Source organism: Peromyscus californicus, unplaced genomic scaffold, assembly GCF_007827085.1.
Source record: "Peromyscus californicus insignis strain IS unplaced genomic scaffold, ASM782708v3 Scaffold_19__1_contigs__length_69161282, whole genome shotgun sequence".
Lineage (NCBI taxonomy): Eukaryota > Metazoa > Chordata > Mammalia > Rodentia > Cricetidae > Peromyscus > Peromyscus californicus.
The window spans coordinates 43,807,262-43,825,621 of record NW_026294491.1 but is presented as its reverse complement, the minus strand read 5'-3'; the positions used below and the strand labels follow the sequence as shown (position 1 = coordinate 43,825,621).

At 41.9% G+C, this 18,360-nt stretch overlaps 1 long non-coding RNA gene across 1 annotated transcript; it reads left to right on the top strand.

Moving 5' to 3' along the window:
• Window positions 1-7,205: 7,205 nt before the first annotated feature.
• Window positions 7,206-16,720, top strand: LOC128114888 (uncharacterized). The gene is made up of 2 exons (XR_008219931.1): window positions 7,206-7,733; window positions 16,038-16,720. It is a non-coding gene; the product is annotated as an uncharacterized LOC128114888 (long non-coding RNA).
• The last annotated feature ends 1,640 nt before the right edge of the window (window positions 16,721-18,360 follow it).

The following is an 18,360-nucleotide window of genomic DNA, read 5'->3' as shown; positions in this document are numbered from 1 at the left end:
TTATCTGCATCCCTTTTTTGTTTCCTTAATTATTCTTACAATTATTTAAATTTTTGGTTGAAATTTTATCTAACTCATTCTCGTTAGGATTCATCACTGTAGAACGGGTATTTTTGAGAGATAATACTGCCTTAATTTTTTTGTGTTAGTTGGATAAAAACAATCTCCTCGCTTTAACTTAACATTTTTATGAAGGATTAACTTAACAAGGATGGTATCCTGAGATGCTGATACTTTGGAGTGGAGGGTGAGTATACACAAAGAGGAGAGGAATTCACAATAGATGAACTGAGAAAGAGATTGAGGGGAGAAAAGGAGATAAAATGCAGAAGTTGGGGTGTGGTTGGTATCCATAGAGTTTAAAAGCTGCCAAAGGTTATAATTAAGAAGTAGAAATTATAGGAGACAGAGAAATAAGGTAGGAATGACAGAGAAAGGATATGTGTTGTGCACAAGAGTAAAGAGAACATGAAAGAATGGGTGCAGAAACATATAGACTGTCATAAAAGCCTGCTGGAATGATATGGAAATGAAGGCTAGACCATTAAGAGATACTGAAGCAAGACTGAACTCATCATTTAATGGAGGAAAGAGCTGGAGGCATAGCTCAGCTGTAGAGCACTTGCCTAGAATGTTCATGGTCCTAGGTTCAATCCCTAGTAACAAAAAAGGATAGGGGGAAGATTATTTTAAACAGACAAAACTAAACAAAAGGTCTTTTTAAGGATTAGTACCTCTTTGGTAAAATGAGCTTGAATTATTTTCCGTAGCAGATTATGTAGGTGCAATTTACAACTCCAACTCAAACCTATTCAACCAGACTTTGTGGAATGTGGTACCCAATAGAGTTTAAACTAACCACCTTTTGGATTCAGTTTTTTGCACAACTGCCAAAGTCCAGCATTTTCATCCTCCGTGTTTACTTTGTCACTCACTGAGGTAGTAATAGGACCCGCTTGGGTGCCCTGGGGGTCACACTTCAGCTTCTGTGACTCCCTGCTGGTCTACCTCTTTCTCCCCATGCTGTTTCCAGCCTTTATTCACACATCCACAGCTCATCTCTCACTGACTGGTTGAACAGTGCTAGTGTGTTTGGGAAGAAAGGAGAGGAGGTCCCCATGGACCGCAGCTGTAGAAGCACAAAGAGTTTCTGCTTCGGGGTCTGTAGCTCTGGCTGCACTGCCTGAATTGGTTTGGCATCTCACCACCAACAGTACGTCCAACCTGTGGTCAGTCCAGGTAACTGTTTTTGCAGTGCAATGTGGGAAGTGCTTTCCAGATTCACACTGACCTGTGCGGGAGACATAGGGCAAAGCTGGGTTCACAACCAACCTCTATCTGCTTCCTTCCAGACATGTCTCCTGACTTAATAAATTCACTTGCTGGGCCTGGAGAGATGGCTCAGTGGTTAAGAGCACTGGCTGCTCTTCCAGAGGTCCTGAGTTCAATTCCCAGCACCCACATGGTGGCTCACCACCATCTATAATGAGATCTGGTGCCCTCTTCTGGCATGTAGGCATACATGCAAGCAGGACACTATACACAATAAATAAATAAATCTTTTTTTTTTTAAAAGGAAAAAAAGAAATTCACTTACAACTATTAGATTATCATTTATTTTCCTGTTTTCTTTCACCAACTCACACCAATGGAACTTATAATCTGCCGTCTTATCTAGAATATTAGATGTCTTGGGGTTTGTTTATTTTATTTTATGTGTATTTTGCCAGCATGTGTGTGTGTATTTATGTCCACCATGAGCACACTTGGTTCCTGTGGAGGTCAGAAGAGGGTGTCCCAAACCCTGAAACTGGAATTACAGAGAGTTGTAAGCCACTCTGTGGATGCTGGGAATCCAACACAAGTCCTCTATAAGTGCAATAAGTGCTCTTAATCACTGCAGCAATGTTCTCACCCCAAGAGTTCTTATTATCTAGAATCAATACAGTTTTGTTTTTCAAAGATTAATTTTTTGATGCAGCTAGAGCTTATTTTGGGAATATGAAACCAGATAACAATTTTTCCTTATTTTCATGATTAACAGTAATATTTATTGAATAATTCTTTTGTCAGTGATTTTAAAAACTGATATAATGGTTTAAATGTGAATCATCCCCAGTAAGGTTCATGGTCTGAACACCTGGACCCCAGATGGTGGTGGCATTTTCAGAGATTGTGGAAAATTGAATGTGGGGCCTATCTGGAAGAATTAAGTCACTGGGTCCATGTCTTTGAAGGTTATACAGAGTCCCAAGTCCCTACTCCCCTTTCTTCCTCCTGAAACCTTTGTGATATAGTGCTCTATTCTGCCATGGCCTTTCTACCACGAGGGCTAAGAACTTGAGAAGCAGCAAGTCAGAATAAATCTTCTTCCTCAAGTTATTTATGCAAGATATTTCAGTTACAGAACTAAAAAGCTAATTCACACAACCATTCATGACAAAGCTTTTCCAAATATATTTAGTGGGTTTTGTTTTTTTGTCTGCGAGTTTTTTGTATTTTGGGGTTTTTTTTTGTTTGTTTGTTTTAGAAATTTCCAGATTTTCATGTATTTCAGTTAAGATACCTTGGTATTGATTAAAAACAATTAGGGGGTATAAAGTAGACAACAGCCATGTACCAAGTGCTAGAATCTCTAGGGTATTCTCTGGGAAGAGATGGAGAATAGCTATCCCATGTGATAGGCAGTGGTAGGAAAACATTGTGTTCTGTAGTAATGAAAGGAAAAGTTTAGGAAGTGGAACAGGAAATCCAGAGGCCATCTGGAAAGCTCATCTGCAATTTGGTGAAAGTGGACCCAAATACAGAGGGGTGGGAATCACGGTTTAAGACAAAAAGAACCTTAGAAATGTTTTATTGTATTTTCAGTAACAGGTAATTTAATGATGGAGGGAGAGAGGGAGGGGTTAAGGGGAGAGGGGATGAAAGGAGAGGGAAAATGAGGCAACTCCATTGGCAGAAGGAGGAGTAGAGGCCAAAGGTAGCCAAAGACAGGGAGATACTAAAAGGCAGTTGCCACTGGACACATCCCTGACAGACTTGCAGTCCACCCAGACAGGAATCTCACATGCCATATGAATACCAGGAAAATCTTTCCCTCCAGGCATTCACCTGAGGAAGTGACAAGGAGCCATTTCAAAAAGATCCCTGATGAGCTGGCCCAATGGTGGCTCCAGAAGCAAAGGTCTCTCCCTGCATAGACCATACTGAGAATCTAGAAAGTGTCAGCGGATGATTCTGTTAAGCACTGCCTTCCAGGATACTTCTAATTAGAAGAGGAAACTGAGTCAGAACCATACGCTGTTCCACATGTAGAATCTGACCTGAGCTGTACCCTGGAGTGAAATTCACTAGTTCTCTGGAAGGGAGGGGCAAACGGTGGCAGGAGCTTCAGTGAGCTGAGATCTAAAGCTTCACGGTAGAGACCTTGTCCATAGACCTACCTCAAACTTAGAGCTATAAATCCCAGCCTGCAACCTAAACCTCTGGTTGCAGGACAAACAACTCAAAGATCAACATAATCAAAATCCCACAAAGGTTTACCTCATCAGAAAGTACCAATCCAAGAAGGAAATATCAGCCAGAGGAGGAAAATCAGGGACATGTAGACAAGCTCTGCGCTTCTGTCCAGACAGGAGACCACAGAAAGAGAGATGCTGCATAGATGCCCACACAGAAACAGTCTCTGAATCTGCTCCCAGAAGAAGACTTCTTACCTGCTCAATCCTACGAATTCCTTCTTTTTCTCAAATGAAAATTTAGACAATCTCAGTTCCACTTAGTAATTTGACGTTCCATTTTTTTATGATTGGCAAATCTATCTACATTACACTTTATACATTTACCATCCTCATTTGGGGTCCAGTCACACAGACAATTTCGAGTCATGAGAAAGGAAAACTGAACTTCCCCTCTTGTTTTGCTACGTGCAGGTTCCCGTCTCTGACCTTTCCACCTGTGGGTAAATGAGGAAAGTCAGCAGGGACTTCTCTTCCACCACTGCCATCTGGATTTGGCAGATGCTCAAAACCGCTCTTGGCTTATGGAACACTGTCATCGGCTCTCTTCATACCCCATGCTTAACAATCTCTTACCTGCAACTCTCTTGTCTACAAAAGGTATCTCTACTCCAGCTGACTGTGTGCAATGCCCTCGACCTCAGGCAACCCTGTCACACTTCCAGCCTTATTAATGAGGGGTCTTCACCTCTTAAGATCATTCTTTTATAGGAAGGCAGTGCAATGTCTCTATCCTTTATATTGCCCACATCAGCCCAAGACGAATACGTTCACATCATCTCCCAGTAGCCGATGTAGTGCTGACAAATCCTGGATGAGAAGTTGACCTTTTCTATGTTTACTCCCATAGGGGAAGTCAACACATCATACCCCGTGGTTTCCCAGGGAACGGGTCCCCCTCATTGGTAACTTCATAGATACATACTAAGATCATCAAGCTGTGTTCCTAAAAATCTCTCTGCCTTCATCTGAGATGGAAGGGTGAGAGCGCCAAAGCCTTATATCCTCAGAGAGGGTGAGGAATTCAAGAACCACAATTCCAACCTCCTGCTTTGTGAAGCGTGGTCATGGTGACCTGACTTTGATGTATCATTTCATACTCCCTTTGTGTTTTAACTGCAACTTCTATTCTAACATCGTGTAACATGTTAAAACTCACTTCAAAGTAAACACTAAACATGTTTCTGCTTAAAATTGTGTTAATAAAAATACTTAGAATAAAGGTAATTTAAAAGCCCAAGACATCGATGTAGAAGAATATAAAATCTCAGTGGTAATAAAATGTGTGAGTGGCTTAAAGTACGCTATATTCTAAAATAAAAAAAAAATACTAAAAAGTGTCATTTTACCAAATATAAGACAGAAAACATGATCTAACAAAACTTGAATTATTTTAAACTTGATATATAACAACATGCATCATGGCAGCACATGATGTATTGTAAAGGCACAAAAACGGAAGAAATGTAAAGGGGAACTTGCCCTGCCAGAGATCAGCGAGCACAATCAGCATGGTACTGGTGTCTAAGACTTAAGAGAGAACACAGCAAGAGGTCCACTCTCTCTGAGAATCCAATCCATGTTAAATTGGTGCTTTCTTTGGTATTACTATTTCACATCATAAATAAAAATGGACAATGGATTGATCCTCCAACGGATAAAACGAGGTTGCACTGCTCTTACATACTAACATAAAATCCAGAATTATTAAATGCAAATATAACACACAATGAATACTTCAGAACCAAATCTTCAAAGCCTCATATACAACCTAAATGTGAGAAAGGGGTCTTTAATCAAAAGAAAGATTCTAGAGCTATAAAAGAAAATGCTCGGATAAATTTTTTTCCTAATTTGAATTGAAAAGGGTATCACATCTAAATAGAAAAACCATGGGTTTGAAGAAACCATTTGTGATACAACAGGTAAATGATTACTCTAACAGGTAAAGAGATCTTGAGAACTGACAGAATAAGATATACTTGAAAGAAACATGAGTAAAGAAGACGAGCAGAAAGGTCACAGGTGACCAGTGTGTGAAAGGGAAAAGGTTCAAAGTCACAGCCAATCAGAAATGAAACTAAAGTACCACCAGACAAACTACCTCCCTTGGGCCGTCAGGAACTCAGAACAAGCGATAACACCTGTTGTTGGAAAGAATCCAAGAAAACAATTACACGTATTGTTTGATGACAGAAATGCGGGTTATCTGACAGGTTTAACTCTGGCGCAGGTCCAAGTGGTTTGGACATAAGAATCTCAGGCCAGTCAAGGTCTCCTTGTGGACTGTCTCTCTGTGTGTGTGATCTCAGATAAACCGATTCTAATGCAGATTTCCCAATAACAAACAACCTAGAATTCTGACTTGGTACCTGGGCTTAGAGGACACCAATCAGACACTAGTGCCAGGTTGATGACAACATAGTAGTGACCGAAATTTGTGCTTCTTATAAGTGTTTACTAATAAAATGGTTCTTCTGCCATTTCTAGCAATGGGCACAGTTGATGGAATGTAAGTTGTTATTTCATCCTGCATGGTGTTACTTCTAACCAACAGGCCACCTTCAAAGCACAATAAATTAGCAAGGACAGATAGTTGCCCTGTGAAATTCATCACTCAAAAGTTGTTGTTTTGTTCCCTGATAGTATAAAAGGAATGTTGAGGGGCTAGAGAGATGGCTCAGCAGTTTGGAGCACCTGCTGCTCTTCCAGAAGATCCAGGTTCAGGTCCCAACATCCACAAGACAGTTTACAGCTATCTGTAACTCCAATTCCACAAGATCTGGTGCCCTCGCTGGCCTTCATGGGTACCAGGCAGTAACACAGTGCACATACATATAGGCAGGCAAAACATTCTAGCATGTAAAATTAAAGTAAATGATCTTTTTCAAAATGTGGACTTCATAACAAACCAAAATGTCTATTACAGACTCTGACAGAACTACCTGGACCACCTTTTAGGGTCCTATTGCTGACTTTCAAGATACCACACAAACTCTAAAACTATACCAGCCATACTGCATAGTTAGGAACCAAGGGTAGACATTTTTATGACAATTCCTAAAACTCTATTAGTTTAGAGACTTTAGGCATCAAAAATATAAAGCTCTCAAGAATCCTCGCAACAGCCCTACTGGGTTGTAATCGACAGCCATCCGCGTCATGTTCTCGTAGAATCACACAAACAGACACGGAGGAGTTAAACTATTACCCAGAGCGACAAGTAGTGGGAGGCACAGTACAGAAAGCAAGATGGACAAAGAGCCTGTTTCCCAGCCAGACACTGTTCCAAGTGCTGGAGCCTCAGCAGAGAACAAAAATGAACAAGTCCATTCTCGAGGACCTTACATGTCAGGGTCTGAGGAGAGAGTCCGGCGAATGTGGGGAAGACGGGCAGTGCTGTGGGAAAACACAAGCAAGCCAACAAAATGTCAAGGAAAGGGAGGAGGAGGGAGGGAGGGAGGGAAGAGGAGGGGGAGAGGAGGAAGGGAGGGGGAGAGACAGGGAGGGAGGGAGGGAGGGAGGGAGGGAGGAAGGAAGGGAGGGAGGGGGAGAGACAGGGAGGGAGGGAGACAGGGAGGGAGGGAGACAGGGAGGGAGGGAGGAGAGGAGGGAGGGAGGAAGGGAGGGAGGGGGAGAGACAGGGAGGGAGGGAGGGAGGGAGGGAATGCCGGGAGAGGATTGGGATGTTAATGACTTACAGCTGTTCTGAGTTTTGTTTTATTGCTGTTGTTATTCGGTTATTTGTTTCAGTGGAAAAACAGAGGATGCTCAGCAAGACACAAGGCAGAATTTCTGTCACAGTTTCAAGTGAGAGAAGACAGGCTCTCGGGACCACACAGAAAGCTGAAGGTAGAGCGTCTGTATCTACGGCGAGACATACGGAGTTATTTCAGTGTTGAAGGCTTCTGCCAGCTGACTAATCTGAATAATTTTGAAGGCTCTTGGACCTTGGGTATGTTCTCTGTTGCCTATACCTGACTCAAGGCAGTAATTTTGAAGGCTCTTAGACATTGAATATGTTCCTGGTTGCCTATACCTGACCTAAGGCAATCTGCCCGAGTGTATGGTAGCCTAGACTCTGAGCATTCTAAAAGGCAGATTTGGCACATGGATGTATTTGGCTGACAAGAAGAGAAACTGGTCTCTCACCAGGTCTTCTGAACTGAGGAAACAGCATTTGTAAGAATCTGCATCACATGGGGAAGGCCGCAAGTAAGCAGATTGGGCAGAGTGGGCGGGGCAGGGCGGGCAGAGTGGGCGGGGTGGGCGGGGCAGGGCGGGCAGAGTGGGCGGGGCAGGCCAGACAGGCCTTCAGAGAAGCGAAGTCTAGGAAAACACTGAGGGTAGAAGAACTAGCTGGCAAGTGAGGAAAATGTTCTCGTACAAGTCAGGTGAGCCACTGGGTCAAAGCCCTGTGAATGCAGATAGCCTACAGCAGAAACTTAAACCCTCCATCACAAATAACGGCAAAAAAAAAAAAAGAAAAGAAAAAAGCACCACAGTATTATTATCAGTGGCTGTGATTTTGTTACCAAGAAAAGTAAGATCTCATTATGATTGCTATAAACTGCTTTAAAATATTTTGTGGCTCCTCACAGTGTGAAATTGCTGTAATTATCACACCTGCTGCTAGACTGTACTTAAATGCATTATTAAAGAAGCATACGTTTTCTCTTATGACAAAATTTGTGTTATACTTAATTATATTTCAAATAAGTACATTCATCTTATAATCTTACATATTTAACTACAAGAATTTAAAAATATTTTTCTAAGGAGAAAATTCCTTAGAGTTCCCAGTGCTTCACAAGACTGCTAAAAGGCCCAACATACAGATGGGTACACACATTCACAGGAATACACATCTGTGTACAAACACATACACATACACCCTAAAGGTGAGAAGTCTGCCATGGGGAATGACCTCACATACTCATTGGAAAGATGGGAGAAGCTAATGCGGAATTATAAAGTCTTGGATAGAAGACCCACCACAGCCAATCTCACAGGAATAAAGACTTTCCTCATCACAACAGTTATGGAATTCCCAGCTGTGAGGGTAGCAAAGAGCACAGAAGGAAGAATTTACATTTGTTTCTACTACATGAAAGGAGAGAGGTTCAAAGCACAATGTTGTATTAGGGTGACCTTTTCAGCATCTGTGGCCATAAGAATCACGCCAGTGTGACCTTCCCGATGAAGGTGGTTTTGAAAGAAAATGGCCCCCAAAGGCAGTGGCCCTATTAGGAGGTGTGGCTTTGTTGGACTGGGTGTGGCCTTGTTGGAGGAAGTGTGTTACTGTGGAAGTGGACTTTGAGGCTTTGAGGTCTCATCCACGCTCAAGCCACACCCAGTGTCTCGGTCCACTTCCTGTTGCCTGTGAGTCAAGATGTGAGAACTCTCAGCTCCCTCTCTAACACCGTGTCTGCCCGCATGCTGCCTTGCTTCCAGCCATGATGATAATGGACTGAACCTCTGAACTGTAAGCTAGCCACCACAACTAAATGTTTTCCTTTATAGGAGTTGCCATGGTCTTGGTGTCTCTTCACAGCAATAGGAACCCTGACTAAGACACCCCATCAGAGAGAATACCGGGTCTTTCTCCTACTTGCTCTGCAATTCATTTCTCAGCCTGTGCAAACTGTACTTTCCTTGCCCAGGAAAGGTGTCCAGAGACATGAGAATGGGAGAAAAAGAGAAGCAAAGACACTGATTTCCCCTCCTTTACACCAGCAGCAGCAGCTACTGCTAGGTCCAGCATCCCTGTACCCATCCTGATGAAGAGTCCCAGTGAGAAGGCACATCCTCACTGGAGGTCCTGACTTCTGGGCTTTTGTCCTCTAGGCTCTCAGTTCTTTGGCTGTCATGCTGATCCTTTCCTTTCCCTCCTTTACAGTTAGGTTCCTGTGTCAAGTTCCTTCCTTTTTAATATGAGTAGCAAGATAAATAGTATTAGCTATTTGAGGTTTGAAAGATGGTTCAGTGAAAGAGCACTGGCTACTTTTCCAAAGGGCCTGGGCTCAATTCCCAGCACTCAGGTAGGGATTCAAAATTTGTAACACCTCAGGAAGTGGTCTCATCCAGTGACTGATAGAAGCAGATGCAGAGATCCATGGCCAAGCCCCAGGTGGAGCTCCAGGAGTCCAATCGGCAAGAGAGAGAGGGGAGGGATTATATGAGCAAGAGATATGGAGACCATGATTGGAAAAAGCACAGGGACAAATAGCCAAACTAGTGGAAACACATGAACTGTGAACTAATAGCTGAGGAGCCCCCATGGAATTGGACTAGGCTCTCTAGATAAGTGAGACAGTTGTTCAGCTTGAACTGTTTGGGAAGCCCCCAGGCAGTGGGACCGGGACCTGTCCTTGGTGCCTGAGCTGGCTTTTTGGAACCTAGGGCCTATGCTGAGACACTTTGCTCAGCCTTGGTGAAGGGAGGATTGGACCTGCCTCAACTGAATGTATCAGGCTGGGCTGACTCCCCAGGGGAGACCCTGCCTTGGATGATGTGGGAAATGGGAGGTTGATTGGGGGGGGGGAGGCTGGGGAGTGGGAGGAGAGAGGACAGGAGAATCCGTGGCTGATATGTAAAATGACTAGAAAATCTCTTATATAAAATTTTTTAAAAAAATTGTAACACCAATCAGCCCTCTTCTGGCTTCCAAGAGCATCAGACACACAGATGGTTCACAGACATACATATAGGCAAAACAACCATGCACATAAAAATAAGTAATTAAAAATTTTAAAATTGGATTAGTAATAACTTTCATTTTTCCCAACACACAAAAAAATAAGCATTCAATGTTATATTACAGTTGTCACATACTCCCAGGCTTCTGTGAGAATTTAGATTTAATATCAAAATGTTGCCCATGTCAGAACAGAATTACAACATAAATGGGGCATTAGTGGTCCTTAGGCAAAGATCCTGTATGTTGGGGGTGGGGGTGGGGGGGGAGGGATGCAATAAAAGACTTAAGAAAGATCCATACGGGAACAGAGAGCAGCACTGTTTGAGTTAGAGGTGAGGTTATATTATATAATATTATATTTTATATTATATTGCATTATATATTAGAAGGACATGTGATTTGAAAATGCAGGTATAAGGAGGATACATACTGACACTGGACAACCAAAGTTTGGTAGATGCATCTGTTAGATATTCTTCATCTGGATTTGGGGTTTGGGCCATGCAGTATATAGACTTCTTTCCTATTTATACATCTATACGTGATTAGGATCGACATGAAATACTCCCCCAGGATTTGAACCCTAAGGAATTGAGATAAAGATAGAGAGGTATGTCCGGTTGTTTGGGATTTGTTTTGCTTCAGTTTTGGTGGGGGGTTTTTTTGGCAGCGGGAGGGGGTGGGTGGGGGGGGTGGGGGGTAGGGGGGTGTGTGGAAATGATTGCGTAATTGGCTCCAGTTGGAGATGTAGAGGGGTAACAAGGCTGAATCCTGACAACGATGCTCACCCAGGGTGAAACTGGCTGTTTGAGCTGCCCATATGGATTGGTTCATTTTCCCCACTGGTTCTTCAGACTCCCTAGTGATTATAGGAGACAATCTACCTCCTTGCTCCGAATTCCATTTCAGGGTTAGGTAGCCATGGGATGGTTCCACAGCATGTACCCAACAAACTTAATACAATTTTATTCCTGTTTTCATGCTATGGCAAATAAAATACGTTATTTCATTATGTTTTATGATTGTTTGCAGACTCTAACTCTTATTAACTCATCATTTTTCAGAGTTTTGTTACATGACAGTATAGGTATACACCAGCACACACACATTTGCACAGGACTAGTACATGAACTTGAGGCCACTGTATGTAACAGGATCTTGTCCCATCGAAATACTCCTGCCTGCAGCTGTAACTCCAGTGGTGGAATACTTATCTAACAGGTACAAAACCCTATGATTAATCCTCAGGACTATTTAAAAAAAAATACACTCCAATAAGTTAACGTTGTAAATCATAGCTAATGATTTTTCTTGTTTTATTGGCAAAATTTTCCTAGAACAATCTCTCATGCCATATTTACTACCTAGAAATGACTTCAAATTTTTTTCAGTACCTTGTTTTCTTTCAGAACTTCAATAGCAATACCAGGAATGTCTTAGAATTATAGTTTCCCCTATGGTATATCCAGTTAGATTTTTTTCCTTTTCTCTTTTACAGTAAAAGTACATAATGTTCTGCAGTAAATTAGCCATGTTATTTTAAATCTTTGTTACATTTCTGCATGGATTAAACTCTTTTTAAATAATACCAAACCAAAAGGGAAACTTCCAGTCAACTGTGTGGAATACACTTGTACACATATAGATGGGTATGTGTGCATGTGTCACTAAGCACTCAACACTTGTGGAGTTTTGAAAATTTTAGCCTTTCTAGAAGAGCCATAGACCATCTAACAATAACCCCAACACCACACATATGACTCCCTCTTTTGAGCTGTTAGTCCAGAGAGTCCAAGAGACTGAGAAAACAGAATAAGCTATTGCTGTTGACCTTGATTACCTCCCAGAGGTGGAAGGCAAGTTCCTATTGCTGAAGGTACCATGAACTTCAGACAGAGAACCCAGAGGACCTGAGCAGGATCTGACCTAAAAGCCTCCTCCCTAAGGACTGGTTTTCATGGTACCAGAAGGTGCCATGCAAGTTTCCAAAGCACAGAAGAAACCAACAGTGCCACCCAACTATGATGCCTATGAGCCACAACAACCACCAGCATGGCGCAATAACCCTAAGGGTGTAATAGTGGCACACGTACCTTGGCAGTAACCAATAGCTCTCTGATTAGACTTAAATCCTTCTCAACAAGAAATAAATCATGCCTGGTACTGGATTTGGGGGTGGGAGTGGAAATAGAATATATTTATATGACAGTCTTTGTAAAGAGTACAAATATTAATAATGAACATCTATCAAAGGCATTTACTTTACCAATGTCGTAGCTATTATCCCAGCCATTAGTATTAAGTAGTATGTTTATCACCTTTTCATTGTTGTAACAAAATATCTGACATAAGTCACTTAAAAAGCAAAACTTTCTGTGTCTCACAGTTTCAAAGACTTCAACCCATGGTCACTTGGCGCCATTATTATGGCTTATGCTGAGTATCATAGTGTAGAAGATGTGGTAGAAGCTTCTCACCTTATAGCAGCCAGATCAGAGAAGAGAGAGCATGATAGGAAGGGTCAGGGACAAGTGCAATCATTCAGAGGCCAGGTCCCATTCCCTAATCTCCACATTGATGGAGTTAGCACCTTCGTGGTCCAGTTACCCCATAAAAGTGCTATATGTTAGAAATCAAACTTTTAGCAGATGGTGGGGGCACTTCATATCTAGAGCACAACAGGTAGAAAGAACAGCGTATGAAAAAGAGCCCTGACGTCCCTTATATATGTGTCTTAATCTCTCTAAACCAGTGTTTTGTTGGGTTGTCTCTATTTTTATCATACTTTTATTACGTGAGTGTGTGTGTGTGTGTGTGTGTGTGTGTGTGTGTGTGTGTGTGTGTTTTACATGTTCAGACATACCAGCATACCATCAAATACCTGTAGAAGTCAGATGACAACCTGCCTGAGTTAGTTATCTCCTTACACCATGTAGGTCCCAGGGATCGAACTCAGGTTGTCAGGCTGGGTGGCAGGTACCTTTATCCACTGAGTCATCTCTCCAGCCCCAGAGCTGCATCAATGGTAGGAACATATTGGTCTGCTTCCTGATCCACTGAATACCAAGGAGCACACACCTGCGCTGCCATAAGCTCTGTCATGATGAAACTGCAGCCCCCTGAAGCCAAGAGCCAAATGAGCCTTTTTTTTCCCTCAGACCCACAGGGATCTGTGTATAAGAACATCTCAGCAGAGTCCCATGAGAAACAGGTTAATTTCGATGGAGCACCTAACAACTACAACCGTCAGTGTTACAACTGTGATTTCCATATCTTTAAAGTGAACTTATATTTAAATATTAGTGTCTTTTAAATCATAGTTTAAAGCACTAAAAGAAGCATCCCCCTAACCTCGGAGATTTAATAAGTGAAAACTCATTGCCATGTGAAACTCCTGGATGAGAAGATTGTTCAAAATATACCAGCTTGGCATTTTCTGTGTATAATCGCTAGGGATTTTGTCACAGGAAACTATAAACTATATCTGGTCTAGTATAATCAACATAGGTCATGTAACATGCATTGTACAAATATGTGAAGTTTATCATCCTCAGAGCTTCTGTCACAAATTTCAGGTGTTTCATTGTGAATCGGAAGGCTTCAAGGGTGTTCTTTTCTTTTTTGACATGTAAAACTGATTTAGAGTCAAAGCATTTACTTGGAAAAGCCAGAAGATGGCAGTAGTTTCTAAGGCTTGTGCATCCAAAAAGCCCACGGAGCTTGAGAGTGGGTCATGTCTTGCCTCCTTTGCTGGCATAAATGATGAGGTTCCACGTTGCCATCAATTTTCCTAGCTTAATGTAAAATTCTGTTTGTTCTTCACTTTTCTCTGTGAATTAGAGAAATAAAGCCAGTAAGAATTAAATATCTATACAGAATGCTTGAATGATTTAAGATGAGCAAGAACTGACAACAGACATGGTGTCATATTTTACTGATGGATACACTGAACGTTGCATAGCCATTTGGATAGAGCTTGGTTTATTCATGCATGGAGTACCTTTATCCTGGTTCAGATAGGAAAGCCATGTATATTTTTTCTTTCTGTGCAAGCCACCAGTACCTGTAATTGCTAGCTAGCTCTCAGGAAATGCTTATGCTATCTGTTTTAAAGGAAGACCGCACTTTTAAATTACTACTTTTTTATTTCTAAATGATAAAGTTGAACAGCATGGAGTCGTACTCCAAAAAGCTTGTTCAACAATTCAAAGACAAACAATGAAAACAACTATGTATGTGGTTCTCTCATTTAATTGCGTTTGAGCAGGAGTGTAGTGAGAAGAAATTACTTCTATATTACTGAGAAGAAGCTAAGAACAAAGAGAGATTCTACATGTTTACACTCAAATCTAAAAATGAAAGCTTGAGAGACTAGCAGTGCCCATGCATTTTTACAAATGTATCCATCTGCTGCAGGGTACATTAATTTTCCTGGCAAAGTTTAATGGATATTTTAAGACGTGATATGCTACTCAACAACCATGCTTGAAAAACCAGCATTCTGGAATCTTTCAAAACCAGCCGTTTCCAAGGAGGAGAAAATCTATCTACCATCTGCTTGCTTCATTAAAATACATAATAAGGGGGAGGAACAGAATTGGATTTTCACTAGCTTAGTGCTCCCCAATGTCCACTCCACTGTGGTTATTGTATACAGCAGCCTATATAGAAAACAAGTCCCAAGGAAACCTCAACCCCTGTATTTCACCTCTTTTACCTATATGCAAATACAGCAATAAACTTTATTCTTAAAAAACGCTTTAGTTAGAACAAATCAACTTGAAAATACTTAGTATTTTTTGCTGTGGGATGTTCTGTATGGCAAATGTGTTGCTCTGATTGGTCAATAAATAAAACGCTGATTGGCCATTGGCTAGGCAGGAAGTATAGGCGGGACAAGGAGGAGAATAAAGCTGGGAAGTGGAAGGTTGAGTCAGAGAGACACTGCCAGCCACCACGATGAGAAACAGCATGTGAAGATGTCAGTAAGCCACGAGCCATGTGGCAAGGTATAGATTCATAGAAATGGATTAATTTAAGCTGTAAGAACAGTTAGCAAGAAGCCTGCCACGGCCATACAGTTTGTAAGCAATATAAGTCTCTGTGTTTACTTGGTTGGGTCTGAGCGGCTGTGGGACTGGCAGGTGAGAGAGATTTGTCCTGACTGTGGGCCAAGCAGGAAAACTCTAGCTACAATTTTTCTAATATTCTTCCATCAACTGAAGGAGCACTTTTCAAATCCATTGTGAAATCCTGAGATTGGAGAATATCATAACAACAGTTTGTCATGGAAAAGCCAAGATTTCTGTCACAAACCATCAAAGAATATAATTAGTATTAGAGAGTTACAGATATAGAAACATTATTGTCAAGTACTAAATGGAAACTGTTGTTTACAAAATAAACTTTATGAAATCATAGTTATATTTGGACAACTTAATTATGAAGAGCATCTGGTTTGTTGAGGTCATGGTCTTGTGTTTGGCTTTCAGCACTGGTAGGTGATAAATTATCTCAATGTTTGAATGCTTTCCTGTACTAGAAAAATGATGGTTACACCAATCAATTAAATGTAGCAAAATTTTTAGGTACCCACTGGCAGTGGGGGTATAATATCAAAACAGAGTAAGACATAGGGTAGTGGTTTGATTTAATGAGTATGTTTTTTTATAGATTCACATATTTGAGCACATGATCTGCAGTTGGTGGGGAGACTGAGGAGGTGCGGTCTTGTGGAAGAAGTATGTCACTAGAGGTGGCCTTTGAGGGTTTAAAGACTTGTGCTATCTCCAGTTGCTTTCTCTACTCTCTGCTTTCAGGTCAAGACGTGAGCTCCTAGCTTGCTGCTGCCGCCATGCTTGCTACTTTCCCACCTGTTCTTTGCATGGCTTCAGGGTCTTGAAAGAAATTGGAAATAAGAAAAGTTGGGGGTAGGGACTGGAGGCCGAAGCTACCAGAATTTTAGACAAGAGCTGAAGCCTGGGGACAAGACCTAAGGCTTATCTTTAAATGGTCTAAAGAATGGGAATGTCTGGGATGTCTAAAGGCTCCATCTTCCTAATCTGGATTCTATGTGCACTCCTGTTTGATCTACCATATCGCTGTGGAGAATACACAGGCCTCCTAATGATGGGCTGCAGCATCTTTGGTTCATCCTACTGACTCCTGGTGTTCCCCTAGAGGCCCTGTTACACTGTGGGCTCAGAGTTACCAAAAGAGAAAACTTTCCAACTTTAGGTGAATTTTTTAAGGACAGAGTTTCTCCAGAGAGCCCTGACTGTCCTGTAACCTACTGTGGAGACCACCTGGACTCGAACTTACAGAAATCCACCTACTTCAGCTGAGTGCTGAGATTAAAGGCATATGCCACCACATCCAGCAAAGGTGTATTTATTTTTGATAATATAAAATTGTGTTTGGATTTAATCCCAACTGTGCATGATGACAGGTACTATATTCCAACTTGTTCACTGAGAATAAATACCATACTGTTTCCTTTCAATGGGTTGCCCACAATTTTTCTTTAAGGTATCCCAGAAGATGCGACATCTCTTGAGAAGGAAGTAACAGGTAATCAAGATGCCTCTTCCTTCTACCCAGCTACCCTAGTCAATAAAAGCAGATCCTAGGAACATCCTTCACCCCGGGAAAACTGCCTAACAGACAGGAGGGAGTTCAACATCCCCCTTCCTGTTTCCTGTGGGCCTTTAGGGTAGACAAATAAAAACTGATTCAGCCCTTAAAATGTGTGTGTGTGTGTGTGTGTGTGTGTGTGTGTGTGTGTGTGTGTGTTGTGTTGTGTGTATGTTCTGTTGTGTGTGTTGTATGTGCATGTGTGTGTGTGTGTGTGTGTGTGTGTGTGTGTGTGTGTGTGTACATATATATGGGGAAGTTGGATATAAGATTTGAAGAAGGATAAAAAGAGAGGAGAGGATAACAGCACTCTTCAGTTAGACTCCATTTTGAAAACACCACTCCTTGGATTTCTATTTCACCCTTTCCAGTCTACAGCAATCTCCCTACAATTTCAGGCCTTCCAAATCCGTGCTTGCTTTGACTGGCAGGAATCCCAGCAGAGTAGGAGTGAGCTCTTCTTCTAGGCAATCATTTCAGCTTCAAGTGCTGATCACTCACAATACAGGGGTGGAAAGTGGTGGGCTTCCTTTCCCTGTTTTAAGTTTCCTAGCCTTCGCCTGTGGTTTTGTCTCATGTACGTGTTCAGAGAGCAGCACAGTATGTTCCAAAGGTGAGTCAAGTCCGGCTCCTGTTTACAAAACTCTAGAGCAAATCCTGTGACTGCCAGCAATTTTCTTTTTTTCTATTTTTAAAACTAAGTCTCAAGATACAAGGATTTGCTTTTAAAGTAAATTCTTTATTATGTTTTTTTAAGGTATGTTAGTGAAAGGAATCCACGGGGGACCTGAAAACACCACATTTCCTTTGTTCCCCCCTTCCAATTTCCTACTGAGTCACTTGAGTTGCTCAACCTGAAGGACACTTAAGTATAATTACTGCGGCGGCGAACAGTCTCCCCAGACGCAGCAGTGACACCGGCCCTCCTTTCACAAGTGCACACACAGGTTCGTTCTGTTTGCTTCGGGTTTTTCCACAGCTATTAACATGACTCAGCTGGGTTCAGTGGCAGGGATGCCCTTGGATGAGCTGCAGTCCGGGCTTCTGTGTGGATTCCAGACATCAGCTTCGATTATTAATTCCCCTTGAAGTTTCAGCTGGCAACCACCCGCTCAGCACTACAAAATAATTCGGTATTTTAAACAAGAGAGAAGGGCCTTAGTGAAATTAGCTGAGCCTCGGAGCTTCTGTGGCTTGCCTTGCTCTTTTAGGAGTACTTGAGAGGTTCTTCTGGGACACTCTAATGGGCTATGCATTTTAAAAGATATGTGTCCTCTTACAGGACCTCCTGATTTCTACTTCCAGCAGACTCCTTGTGGTCCAAGATAATCAGCAGTCCCTTGGCCCTTTCTCAATGCAGTTAACACTGCAGCTAACTTTCAGTCAATAGTAAGAGTTCCTGCAGGCAAACATGAGGGCTAAGAGTGACCTAGCAATAGGGAAATGAATTTACTGACATCTTCTCTCTGTTTCCATAGACAAGGAGAAAAAGGGCTGTTGCAGAATATT